Source organism: Misgurnus anguillicaudatus, chromosome 7 (assembly GCF_027580225.2).
Source record: "Misgurnus anguillicaudatus chromosome 7, ASM2758022v2, whole genome shotgun sequence".
Classification (NCBI taxonomy): domain Eukaryota; kingdom Metazoa; phylum Chordata; class Actinopteri; order Cypriniformes; family Cobitidae; genus Misgurnus; species Misgurnus anguillicaudatus.
Genome location: NC_073343.2, coordinates 37,092,425 through 37,105,341, shown reverse-complemented (window position 1 = coordinate 37,105,341; position 12,917 = coordinate 37,092,425). Strand labels below are relative to the sequence as shown.

Sequence of the window (12,917 nt, the reverse complement as noted above, 5' to 3'; positions counted from 1 at the left end):
GACCTTCATTTTTATAGTATACTGTCGTCGAAGACACCATTTGAAGATAAACGTAGGTGTTTATGGTTGCAATAAAAGCCCTCAAGCGGACAGACTGGAGTGATGAAATCATCTGGAAATCTTTTAATAATTACAATAGAAAATAATTTGAGAAGATATCCGGTGTTCTGTCGAAGTCTGTTCCCTCTATGTGTCTCTTATAACGTTTTCATCATGTTACGTTTATAATTTATTTCGAAAGATTAAAGATTTGAATGAGTTCATAATATCAATAATATCACCATTTATTAAAGTTTTCCTATTTTTTTTCCTATCTACTTCCTTTTACCTTCTATCTTAGCCTATGTCTTCTTCCTGTTTATTCTAAATAACTAATAAATATATAAACATAGCACACACACACACACACACACACACACACACACACACACACACACACACACACACACACACACACACACACACACACACACACACACACGATGTAAAGTGTTAATAATATATAAACAGGGCTATACAAATTAATTTGTATGTAAACAATAGTTTTAGATCAAACACGTATAGGCTAAAAATATAAGGAAGAAATTGAAAAAGGAAAATTATGAAATATTTAATAAATGATATTATACAGAATACATGATAGTATTGCTCTTATAAGTACTTCAGCGATTCATACTGTAAAAATAATTTATTTACCAATAAAGAACAATACATATACATTACATACATGCACACATATCAGTAGCCAAGCCATTTAAACTTTTAATTTATTTAAAAATAAACGTAACTTGGTGAAAACGTTATAAGAAACATTACACTTAAGAGAAATATAGGGGAAACAGACTTCTACAGAACACCGGATCCATAAAAATCACAGTTTAACGCCAAAACACTTCTCACAGCTATTGAGAAGCATTCACTTTCTGCCACCAGTTGGGCTCCGCCCACAAAAAACATCATCTCTGTTTGCAAACACGCAAAAGGTCTATAAGAAACAAATTAACCATCCATAAGGTGACATTGGAGTAAAAAAAATCTTACGTTTAGTTTCATGTTAAGGTTAGGGAAAACTTTCATGTGCTCACGCGAAACATTCATGTGCAGAATTTTTTTAAAGTTTAATTTTGCGTGTGCACATGAAACTAAACTTTATTTAATTTTTTCTCCATGTCCCTTTACGGGCTCCGTAGTATTCAGTATTTCTAAAGTCAGGAAACTGACTGATGGGTGGAGTTTTAATATTTAAACTAAAAGTGAGATGAGTGAGACATTTAATGCATTAAAAACGCCACCCACGTCACTGTATGTCGACAGTAAAATATAAAGAAAAGAATATAAAAAAAAATGATTTCTTTAACTGCATGACTTTGGATATATGAGGGTTAAACATTTTTTAATAAAATCCTGAGATGAAGAAAGTGTAAGAGAAGTAAAAACAGCTTAACTCTTCGACTCTGTGAAATGATTCATTCAAGCGATTAATGTCATCTGAAGATTCACAGCTGCAGAAACTCAAATGAGCCCAGGAGCCTTTTTCTCTCTCTTGTTGTTTTACCTGAATTACAAGCATCCAGATGCTTAACACATAAATGAACAAACTACAGAAAACTGACTGAGGGGAGACTATTGACCAATTTCTTTAGTTAACAAACCAAATCAGATGAAGACTGCACATCAGATTATATCACTTCAGTTTTGTGTTTCTAAAGTATAACGCAAGTTGTCACTGGGATACACTCTCGTTGCTTTTGTACCTAAAAAGTAGATTTTTGTACCTAAATGGTACATACCTGTATTGGTACCTCAAAGATACATATCTGTACCTAAATGGTAAATATTAGGACCTTTTTAAAAGGTATCGTCTAAGTGACAATTTTGTACCTGTTTTTCTAAGATTAATTTCTAAGGTTATGGCTTTGGAACAAAGTAAGAGCAAAACTGTCATAACATTGAAATCGTAAACAGATTGCACATTGTCTTTTAAATGCATGAAGTATTTGTGGCCATGTAGTATTACAGTTTTCCTTAAACAAAATGTTTAAATGTTCTCTCATTTCTAAGTGTCTGTATAATGAATGTTAAATGTAATCCATCTTGTTTGGTTCATATCTTGTATGTGTGCATATTGAAAATCTTTGGTAATGCACTGAAAGCTCATCTGAACGGGTTGGGTTATGTCACACCTGTGAGGTGATGGAGGTTCTGGTTTAATCAGAAGAACATTACAGGTCACCAGTGGATCTATCTGGCTGTGTTAGTCGAGTGAAATGGATTTGCGGAGAGCTCGGTGTCTTACATAAATTTCATGCAGACCGCACACATCTCATCTGCTCTCGTTCCTCTCAAAACTTCTTCAAGCATTGATAAAAATCCTGATCTAAACCAGCGATGCTGATACCCGTGACAAATCCAAAATCTAACATAAACCAGAAAAAAAGACAGAAGGATCAAGGAAATCTGAATAAGAAGGAAAAAGATAGAAAAGAGTTGAAAGTATGTAAAAAAAAAAAACTAACAGCATCTCAATGTGTTCAGCGTGAATATGGGATGAATAATTGGCATCCCTAAATCTTTACAGTCTACGTTTATTAACCATAACAAAATCTAAATTGTTTTAAGATAAAAGCATCTGCAAAACGAATAAATGCAGGATGCAAACATACAGTAAATCGTCTAGAGAGCAGTTAAAAGCTTAGACACAAATTTACTGAACACAACATTTATAACTGTAAACACAGATCTGATCACTTTGACTAAATTAAAGTTTGACACTTTCAGTACAGGAGGGGCGGATTGAAGGCGGATATGAAATCGTACGGGAGCTCTTTTGTTATGTTTGACTATGGACTTGATGATAATTAATTATGTTAATATTTATTCACACAAGCTACACAGGATTGGTTTGATTTTTACTCAGTTCACACTTTTGCTTTTATCTAAACAGATCTTCTTCATTATGTGCTAGAACCCTAAAATTAAATGAGTACTAATTAAGAACAGTACTCTGATAAACATAAACAAACTTGTGACAAAAGCTTTCATTACAAACTAAACATTATTCTGAAATACAGTAACCTATATTTGTGGTATTAAATATGATAAATATGATCCCGAAAACGAGTTACTAGATGGTATAAAGTAGAGCAAAACGATTAATCGCAACTAATCGCTTACAGAATAAAAGTTTTTGTTTTTTACATCATATATGTGTTTGTACTACGGTGTAATGATTATGTATATACACACAGATGCAGGTATATATAAGGAAATATGTACATGTGTATATAATTTTTTTTATAGATAATGTATATTATATATCATTACATACTTAATATATAAATAGATTATTTTTCTTAAAATTATACATGCATATACAACCCCAAAACAGAAAAAGTTGGGACACTGTAGAAATTGTGAGTAAAAAAGGAATGGAATAATTTACAAATCTCATAAGCTTATATTTTATTCACAGTGAATTTAGATAACATATCAAATGTTGAAAGTAAGATATTTTGAAATGTCGTGCCAAATATTGGCTCATTTTGGATTTCATGAGAGCTACACATTCCAAAAAAAGTTGGGACAGGTAGCAATAAGAGGTCAGAAAATTTAAATGTACATATAAGGAACAGTTGAAAGACCAATTTGCAACTTATTAGGTCAATTGGCAACATGATTGGGTATAAAAAGAGCCTCTCAGAGTGGAAGTGTTTCTCAGAGGTCAAGATGGGCAGAGAATCACCAATTCCCCCAATGCTGCAGCGAAAAATAGTTTTCTGAGTTTCTCAGAGAAAAATTGCAATGAGATTGAAGTTATCATCATCTACAGTGCATAATATCATCCAAAGATTCAGAGAATCTGGAACAATCTCTGTGCATAAGGGTCAAGACCGGAAAACCATACCGGATGCCCGTGATCTTCGGGCCCTTAGACGGCAATGCCTCACATACAGGAATGCTACTGTAATGGAAATCATAACATGGGCTCAGGAATACTTCCAGAAAACATTGTCAGTGAACACAATACACCGTGTCATTCGCTGTTGCCAGCTAAAACTCTATAGGTCAAAAAAGAAGCCATATCTAAACATGATCCAGAAGCACAGGCGTTTTCCCTGGGCAAGGATCATTTAAAATGGACCGTGGCAAAGTGAAAAACTGTTCTGTGGTCCAACGAATCAAAATTTGAAGTTCTTTTTGAAAAACTGGGATGCCATTTCATCTGGACTAAAGAGGATAATGACAACCCAAGTTGTTATTAGTGCTCTTTTCAGAAGCCTGCATCTCTGATGGTTTAGGGTTGCATGAGTGCGTGTGGCATGGGCAGCTTACACATCTGGAAAGGCATCATCAATGCTGAAAGGTTTATCCAAGTTCTAGATACATATGATCCCATTCAGACGTCGTCTCTTTCAGGGAAGACCTTGCATTTTCCAACATGACAATGCCAGACCACATACTGCATCAATAACAACATCAAGACTGTGTAGAAGAAGGATCCGGGTACTGAAATGGCCAGCCTGCAGTCCAGATCTTTACCCCATAGAAAACATTCGGCGCATCATACAGAGGAAGATGCGACAAAGAAGACCTAAGACCGTTGAGCAACTAGAAGTCTGTATTAGACAAGAATGGGACAACATTCCTATTCCTAAACATTGGTCCTCCTCCAGCTGTTCCTTATATGTACATTTAACTTTTCTGGCATCTTATTGCTACCTGTCCCAACTTTTTTTGGAATGTGTAGCTCTCATGAAATGCAAAATTAGCCAATATTTGGCATGACATTTCAAAATATCTTACTTTCAACATTTGATATGTTATCTATATTCACTGTGAATAAAATATAAGTTTATGAGATTTGTAAATTATTCCATTCCTTTTTTACTCACAATTTCTACTGTGTCCCAACTTTTTCTGTTTTGGGGTTGTATATGTGTGTGTGTGTGTGTGTGTGCATGCGTGCGTGCGTGCGTGTGTGTTTATATATACATAATTATTATATATGATGTAAACAAAAACTTTTATTCTTTAAGCGATTAGTTGTGATTAATCATTTTGCAGCCCTAGTATAAAGTTTGTAGTGAAACTTATAGGTTGGGTTAAGAGGTGGTATAATGTAAAGTGTAAAAATCTGTACATTTGAAGAAATATTACATAGTGACAGAAATTCACAAACTCTTTAATTTATTCAATAACAAAAATACAAAAATACAAAACTTCTATAATATGGAGGAGAAGAGAAGGTATTATAAAAAACATAACATATATAATAATCAAGTAAATATACTGCCCTACAAAGCGAAAGCGCAGTAACTACGCATTTGGTCAAAATTGAGTTAAGGGTTAAAATGGGCTTTGTGAGATCTGTTGTGTCTTGTGACAAAGTCTCCTGGTTAAATTTTGTCCCATTTCAGAGAAATGTGTGTGCCAAAATTGCAGTAACATGTTTGACTGGCTGGTGTAAAAAACTTTAAAGCCATTTTTCTCAGTTTCAGTGTTTGCGTAGATACTGCACTTAGCCTTTGGAGGGCAGTATAAAAGCAGCACTTTTTTTACATTTATTCAAAGCATCGCGTCGGCGCAGTAGCATCAGGACCGCAAATGTCGCTAATCATGGTCAAAATAAACATGGATTGAAATTTAATATGAGGAAATGTAATGTTAAGGCAATATATCCATGGCAAAAACTACAACGATAGCATGTCAAACCGATTTAACCTAGTCTTAATTCAAGCTAATTTATCACCGCACATCATGTGTGATGACATTCGTAAACAAAATCTTGTGAGAGGCGTGGCCGGGAATTGAGGGGCTGAAAAATATGAATGTTTTGTGATGTCATCCAAAATGGAGGGCAGATTGAAAAAGCCATTATATAAAAAAAGTCCTTGATGACAGATAATGAAAATAACCTCCAGAGAATCTTCCCCAAAAACAGACAGCTAATCAGGATCCATTTAACTGAATGAATTGAACATCTTTATAAAAATAGTTTGGGTGGAAATAAGGTACACAGAAATTGCACGTAACGCGTCCAGTCACATTTACTTTGTGATATGAAGCAGTAAATAAAAATGACATTCGTCCCTGGCTGCAAGCCACTTTGTAATGAGGTCATCAGGGACCAAAGAAGCCTGATTCTCTCATCAGATGTCAGCAGGGTTTATAGTGGCTCTATTGAACAGATTGGGCTCATACCATGAGTCAGATTTTAAAAAGAGATGAGGATGAGAGAGACTTTCTTTGATGTGTCACTTTGATTTCATAGAAGAAACCCAGTTTTCACAGTTTTGTAAATATTGTCTCCTCTGTTTGAAACACACGAGTCCTGAAACACAGCGTCCTCTGCTGGAAAACTTTCACTCGAGCTCCACCTGGCTCTTTTGATTTTGCCAAGTGGTTGATGTCCTCAGGGCATTATTATGTTGACCCTGGGACAACATTTCAATCAACCAATCAGATTTCAGAACTTAGTTTATAGTTTGTTTTAAGGTTAAGCTTACAACCAGGATTAGCTGTTTCTAGACAATTGTTTTTCACTTATCATGTACCTCTGATTTTAGGGTTTGGTTATGGTTTGGGTTGGGGTTTTGGGTGGGTTTAGGTTTTATTTGAGGACATCAACCACTTGGCAAAATCAGTTTGAGCAGCTCCACCTGTCTCCTCGGTTCACTCATATTTTAGCTTTATGTAATGCTACTAATGCAACGTGTTTAGCTTGAATGAGTATCAAATACAATTTTATAATAAACTTTTTTATTATAAAATAAATAAATCAATTCAATGGTCTATTATTTAATGCATACGTGCGCTTTCAAAAACATAGTATCCAACAAAGTTTCTGTATAGCCTTTGCTTGCAATCCACATAGACCCACAGTACAGAAGCTGCACGTGAAGCGTGTCAACATTTACATTTATTTATTTAACAAAAAAATTTTTTTATCCAAATGAGGGAGAATAAGAGCTGCAAACACACAAAGATGAATAAAGTATCTCTGACATCTAGTGGCAAATCTGTGACAGCAGCACAGAATTCACTTCACAGTATTTATTACACTCTAACAGTTTCATGTAAACATGTTTACAACGTGTTAATAAATAATGACGTGGCTAAATCAAATACTGTGAAAAATAAAAAGTCAGTATATAATATCTATATATATATAAATAGATTCTTAATAAAAAATATGTTTTAATTTGCATTTATTTACTGAAAATTGAAATGGTGAAAACATGATCAAATTATCAAAAAAAGATGCAGTGTTTTCCCAAAGTTCAAATTAATTTATCAACAATAAAACACTAATGTTTTTACATGTTAGTACAGATTTGATAAATAAGACAGTGATGTTTTTAAAGTGTCAGCTTTGTCTCAAATGTTTCTCTTAAAATTATTTCTACCTATAAATGTAGCCTAATGTTGTTGGTGAATAGCAAAGCTCAGATAATTTGATTCTGAAAGAGTTTGATGAGAAATCTTTGAGAATGAGCTAAAGTTTGAAGTGGATTTGAACTTTCAATTGGTGACATCTGAAGTGCAATGTTATCTGTGCATGACCTGTCTAAGTATTTGATCAATAAAAAGAGAAAGATATAAATATTTAACTCTTTGAATTCATGTTGATTGTGGTTGAGTGATTGTGAACCGTAACCTGGTGCCGCATCAGAAGATCTGAGGAGTCCTTAACAAATCTGTATTTGTTAAAGAAATTATTCAAGTTCAAAACTTCACATTGACAATCTGTGACGCGTTTTCCATTCATATCCATCATCCTTCAAAATCAAAAATCAAGATTACAATAATGCACAATATTGACAAGCCTTATAAACAACTAAAAACATTTTTACCCCAGCATTGGGTAGCCCAAACCCTGATTTTTTTAGATTTGATCCAATCCCTTTTTGATCCAATGAAAATAACCCAGTATCTTTTTTATTGTATAATAATGGCTACCTACTAACCTTACAAACTTAATCATCCCATAGACTTTACAGTACTTGTAAAAAAGATTTACTATGGTAATGAACAGCATATCAGCAGTATCATCTCTTGGGTATTAAACTGCTCACACAGAACATTTATATAAGGTCAAAGTGAGATGAACTAATGTGTTTTGGAGGCGTTCATATAGTTTGGCTTTCCCACATGGCAGCAGATCCACTGGTAACAGAAGCGCAGATTGTTTCAAAAGAGATGTGTTCGTTTTCTGTGAGTGCCTGGCCGTCGTCATCTGTCAACATGCTTTATGCACCACTGCAAGAAACACAAAAAGTGCATACAGCATGCTGAGAGCTGCCGTAATGATGCTCGCCACATTAAAAATGAAGACATTGTCCATTATTTGATGAGGTAAGATGAAAAGTCATGTTTTATTTTGATGAAGTGTTGTGAACACATTTGCATCTAAATGAGAGGAGGCTCATAATCAGACATTCATTAATATCATTATCAAAACAAGATTTGTCCCAAGAACAATGAGCATCATCATTTAAGTCTAAAGACAAAGGGAAGCATGCGATTAAAATGAACATGCACTGGTTGTTATGTCTTTATATTCTTTATATGCTTTTTTGCAGATGTGAGCAACACTATTGCTCATTAGTGATGTAAGGAAATTGTTTTAAATCACTAACCAAGTAATAAGCTTCTTCTGGTGATTCATCTTTCCCTCATTCAGGCATTTTCTCTCACAAATGAGTTTAAATTCAACATCCTTAGAGAAATTAACCACATCTGTCTCTACATGTTATTCCTGTCATGTCCAACCATGGATTTGGACACGGAAAATTGCAACCGAATGTAAAGTTGTAACATGTCATGAAAACATGTTCATGTGTACTGTAGTGAGCACATGAGGTGGAGTTGAACTGTAGTCGCTGTATCTGATGTGAAAGGTGGGTCACGGCTGACTGCGCATACAGGGTGTCATGTGTCAGCTGCTCATGGGACCTGCACAGATCCTGCAGCACAAAATCCAGACAAATATCAAAAAGGGCCTAATGATGAGAGATGTACTGTAGGCTCATATAGCTTCAATCCGAAATCTCAGATGGAAAATCTTCAGCAGCATTAAACTTTACACATCAAGATTATTTTCCATTCATCATCAATAAAATCATTTCCCTGCTGGGTTTATGACTGAAATAAAAACAAGTAGGGTATTTTCAAACAATGAATCAACTGTGGGTGTTTACATCAATTTAAATGTTTATTATTATCATACTTTCCTGACTATAAGCTGCATGGGAGTATAAGCCGCATTATTTAAAAATGTGTCATTAAAGGGGCAATAAGTAGGATTTACCCCCCTCTAGTGGTGGAATTGTATTTTGCATTCAAACGAACACTGCTCTCTAGCGCCTCCCCTTTCCAAATGCGTGTTGCAACTACAGTAGCCATTATGTAATCGCTGATCTCCTTGTCCGTTGCAGCTGGTTCACGTGTTCTGAATGAAAACGCATTGGTAGGCAACAAGTGCTTTTTATCCCTCTCTGCTATTATAGTTTATCAATACGGCGGAATGATATGGAACCCTCCTTGGACTTACCTGTTTAATGTAAGTAAAGAGAAGAAATCTTACAAATCTTACAAAGAAAAGTCAGATCACTGGCAGAGGTCATTTGACACCAACAAGGACATATTTATGAATAAAGACATTGATTTTGATTAAAAAAAAAAATTTAATCTTACTTACAGTCCCTTTAAGTCAAAAATTGTCAGGATCCTGCCATAGAGTCTTGTTTTATATTATGTCTTGTTATGATGGCAGGGTTCTGGCAGTCCCATGTTCTATGTGAAGGCGCATGATCTCCATTCATTGTAATCATTCGTTCATTCCCCTCACCTGTTTTTCCTTGTTATCTTGTTTAGTTTTTCCTATTTAATCCCTTTGTATCCATGGCCCTGTGCTGCTTCATTTTGTATTTGTTTTCATGTTTATGTGGGTCTAGCCCAGTCATCTTGTCAAAGTTTAGTGTTTTCTAATTATATACCGTGTTTCATGTTGTGTACCCCCTCGTGGGTTTTTGTTTTATGTTTGTCAAATAAAGTGTTTTTCTGTTCTCCCCAACATTGATTGCATTTGGGTTCATCCAGTTCCTGACAGAAATAACATATATAAGTCACAGTAGACTATACATTGCGTTTATTTAGAAAATTATTTCACAAAATCCAAGCTGAAGAACAGACATTTAATCTGGAAAGGCAGTTATTCAACTAAACAATAGCAGACAGAACAGCAGGCTGAATAGATGTCTGTACGTTAAAGTAATATAATCAGTTATTTAAACCATAGCATACAGAACATACCTGAAAGGTTGAATAGTCTAAATTAACCCAACAAGCCAACTAGCGTGAAGTTCGCATACTCGTCATTCCGCATCACTGAATCCATTGAATTACATAAATACAGGAGCAGCATATGGCGGACTCTTGCGGCTGTAGACGGTAATGATGTCTCTTGCCTCATAAATGTCGAAATTAATTTATACTGACTTACAAGGCGCACCTGACTATAAGACGCAGCACCAGCCAAGTTATGAAAAAAATACGGAAAATACCAAAATACCGAAAAATACGGTATCATTAATACTGTTGAATGCTTTATTCTGATTGGTTGGGAAATGTTTCACAGATATGCATTATTTTTTGATAAACGCACACCTGACCTGTCAGATGTGGAAAGCAGAATAATTGACTTTGTCCTTTGAATTATTTGTAAATAATGCACACAATTTAATGTCCGTCATCAGTTATTACTTATAGTAGTGATTATTACTTATTGTCTTAAGTTCATGCTTAAACCAGATACAAACCAGATAACATGTTTCTAAACAAAGCTTAAGATGCAATTCCCATTTATGATGAAGACCTTCACAAATCATCTGATGGTTATCGCCTACAAATTAAATATATAATAAGAGAAAAATGCCTAATTTGCTATGTATCATTTATTAAGAACATAATTGCATCTGTTCATCTCTTATCACTTTTATAATGTTTTCATCCATGAAAATATCAACCCATCATCAACAAGCTGATGTTATAAGATTAAACGGAAGATAAAAAATAATGAAAAACTGATGAGATAACATGAAGATCTAGCAGTGTCATATTAACAATGAAACCGTTGAGTCGTGAAATCATCTCGACGTGTGAGTCACCGTTTGCAGCGTGCGGGGCACATCTGCCAGAGCGTGAATTTCTTCCTATACGGCCCTGAGGAGTCACGAGATGCAGTAGATGCAAAGGTGATCTGTCAACAGAAAACTATGACAGATATGTGACTTTATCAGCTGCGCCTTTGGCCGACTTCTCAGCACACGACGGCCTTTTTTAGAATGATGATAAATGACACTGGAGAGCATCGGCGGTCAGAGAGCGAACGGTTAAACCTGCAGTGCTTGCTGGAGGAGGACATGAGCTGGATGCTGATGGAGATACCCAACATAATGATCAGCTGACCTTCAAGTCACGTCAAATTTATCTATATAGTGCTTTTTTACAATGTTACATTGTTTCAACACAACTTAACATGAAAGAAGAAGAAAATAAATGACATAAAGAATATGTAAAAATGCTGGGTTATTTTCAATCCAGCGTTACAACAATAAGGGATGAGCCCAGCAGCTGGGTTGAAAATGTTTATGTTTAACCCAACAATGGGTTAAAACAACCCAATATTTTGGGTTGAAACAACCCACCATGGGTTTAATTACAACCTAGCGGGCTGGGCTCATCCCTTTTTGACCCAATTGTAGAAACAAATGATAGCGACAATATTAAGTGCACACACCTACAGAACTAAAAGAGTTACTGAGATTGTATAGCCAGATTATTACAAGAAAAGCTGTACTTATAAAATATACAAAACCCAAACCTTATCTAATCTAATCAGCATTCTCTCTGTAAGCAAGCCATCATTGGGACCACTGTTGGAGGTAACACATTACAAGTAACCTGCATTTCATAATAATATTACTTTTCTCAAGTAACAAATAAAGTAGAGCATTACTTTATAAATGTATCAGCCCAGTCTCACAAAATTTCGTTATATAGTCACGGAATTTTTTGATTCTTTTTTCGTGATATTATCACGAATTTCTGATTTTTTTTGTGATCGTATAACGAATTTCTGTTTTCATGTGATTATTGCGTATTGATTACTCAACTGTTTTGTCCTATTTTCTTACCATTATCGCTTCGGTTTATGGTTAGATTTGCATAAAATGACATCCTTACCCTAACCCAACTCTAACCCTAACGCCAGGCGACATATAAAAAAAATTAATCAGAAAAAATAGTATAAACCAATACATAAAGTGACATTCAAATGCAAGCACCAAATCTAACCCTAAACCGAAGCCACAATGGTTTAAAAATAGGAAAAAGCAGTTGAGTAACCAATACATGATAATCACTCAAAAACAGGAATTCGTTATACGATCACGAAAAACGCGGAAATTCGTGATAATATCACGAAAAAAGAATTAAAAATTATGTGACTATATCACGAAACCTCGTGAGACTGGGTAGCAGCGTACACATTAAAGGCAGGGTCCATGATCTCATTTAGTAGACACGCCCCTTACTGCTGATTGGCTACAAGTGTGTTTGGTAGTCGGCCTGCCTCTTTCCAAAGCGTTTTTCATATATATTTTTCAGATACTCTGCCTGTAATTTTTGAGTAGTAATAACAGTTTTTTTATAGTTTTTTAAAAAAGTCATATGAGTTTCTTTTCAGTTTTATTAATTTGATAAAAAAAATAATGTACTGAATTAAACTGAATGTAGTAGAATTATGCATTCTGCCCATGCACGCCTGAGTGGGAACAGTTTGAGTCGGAAACGGATATGGCAGGCAAGAGCTTAACATTTTTGCAATGTAAATATGCAATTTCTGAATGCAAAAC

At 34.9% G+C, this 12,917-nt stretch overlaps 1 protein-coding gene across 1 annotated transcript in view; it reads right to left on the bottom strand.

The window, feature by feature from the left end:
- Positions 1–12,917, bottom strand: part of LOC129418154 (calpain-14) — a 142,800-nt gene that overhangs the window by 35,338 nt on the left and 94,545 nt on the right. The window lies entirely within an intron of this gene.